This window comes from Chrysochloris asiatica, unplaced genomic scaffold (assembly GCF_000296735.1).
Source record: "Chrysochloris asiatica unplaced genomic scaffold, ChrAsi1.0 scaffold00072, whole genome shotgun sequence".
Classification (NCBI taxonomy): Eukaryota; Metazoa; Chordata; class Mammalia; order Afrosoricida; family Chrysochloridae; genus Chrysochloris; species Chrysochloris asiatica.
In genome coordinates, this window is record NW_006408590.1 from 4,189,742 (window position 1) to 4,191,497 (window position 1,756).

At 36.8% G+C, this 1,756-nt stretch overlaps 1 pseudogene; it reads right to left on the reverse strand.

Moving 5' to 3' along the window:
• Positions 1-446: 446 nt before the first annotated feature.
• On the reverse strand, positions 447-1,439 carry LOC102833018 (annotated as a pseudogene).
• Positions 1,440-1,756: the final 317 nt, after the last annotated feature.

Consider the following 1,756-nt stretch of genomic DNA (forward strand, 5'->3'; position numbering starts at 1 on the left):
TTATAACTTTTGTTTTCATTAGTAAAATTTCATATTGTAGTCGTTATTAAGTTCCATGGAGTCAGTTCATGCTCATAGCAATCCTGTATAGATAGGGTTTTCAAGGAGTGGTTTGTGAATTTGACCTGCTAACCTTTTGTTCAAATGACTTTCCGGTCCACTGCTTAGCTTACAAAATCACACCAAGGTTTAATGAATGTTGTTGTTGTTAAGTGCCATCAAGTATAAGGGGATTTCAAAAACTTTGCATAAAAATACCATTAATTTTTAATTCAATTTTCCCATGAACTTTTTGAAGCCTCTTTTTTTTCTTTAAAGTTAGCTGAAATTTTTAAAAATGTAAAAACCAGGCAACCTAACTATACAATCTTGCTGTAAAAGTACTTATATCAAAGTCTGCACAAAATATTTATGCAATATGCCAATTTAGTTCCTCAAATCACTTTTCACTGCCAACTGGCTTTTCCATTTTCTGTTGTCTCCATCCCATTTTCCTCCTTAAGATGTTGATACAACTCAGCTCTGTTATTAACAGAGTTCAAACGTCCAGCAAACTCTTGATGCTTTCTGGAATTAGCAGTATTAATTCTATTACTCCACAATGATAATAAGGATACTGGTCCTTTTGATCTTTCCATTGTTGGAGTTTCACCTATTTCAACAAGGGGTTTTTTGTTTGGAGGTTCTGGGGAATCAGGTGAATCTTTTATAATCTCAGATTCAGCCAATTCTTCTTTTCCATGTTCTAAAATTCCTTTCAATCTCTCTGAATCTTGCCAGGATTTTTCCTGCTCATAATCTTTCACTGCTTCCTCAGATTTGTCTTCTTTGTCCTCCCTCTTCCTTCCTCGTTTTTTTTCGTTCTTCTTCTTCTGGGGGCTTGCTCCTACATGCCATCAGACATTTCAAGACTCTCTGATGTTTCTCTGAGTTGTTAATATGGGCTCTGACAAGAGTTTCTAATCCATTCCACATGATATGGTATTGTTCATCTCTTTTAGGGCCTTTTCCCCCCTACCAACTGTGGAAATTGGCAAAGGATCATTTTTTCTTTCCATGTCAACTAAGTTGTATATTGCTTTCTGACAGTTTCACACATCTTCTTCTGTCAAAGATTCTTTCACAATAACACTGGCCAATGGGACTACTGCTTGCATGTTGAAAATGGTGGTCTGTGAGATAATCATAGGCCAGTAGCAGGTGTGTTTTTCTAACTGATCTTTTGCTCATTCCAAAGGGACCTCAAAACTTCCATCGATTTTATATCTGGGGTCTAGAGAAGGAGTTAATCTGTTTCCCCTCATAAATTCACCAAAATCTGTAATCCGGTAGTCTGTAACTCTTCCTCCACACCCTTCACTAATTGAAGGAGGATCTTCTAGAATAGATCGAGAACTGCTGAGAACATTGAAGCCTCTTTTATATATGTATGAAAACATGAAAGCGTTAACAGTATAAATTCTTAAGTAATTATTTATTTTCCTCAAATTTACACTGTCACTCAAATATTTGCAATGTACAAAGTATATTAGAAATACTATTCCATGATGGAGTCCTGGTGTGGTGCTACAGGTCAATGCACTGCACTGCAAGGTCAGTTTGGACCACCAGGTCCGCGGTTCAAGCTCACTAGCAGCTCCTCAGAAACCCTATACAAGGTCACTATGAGTTGGAACTGACTCAACAGTACTTACTTAGCATATTTTACATATTTTCATGACTATCTGTAAAGGAGCTCTGGTAGCGTAGTAGTTAC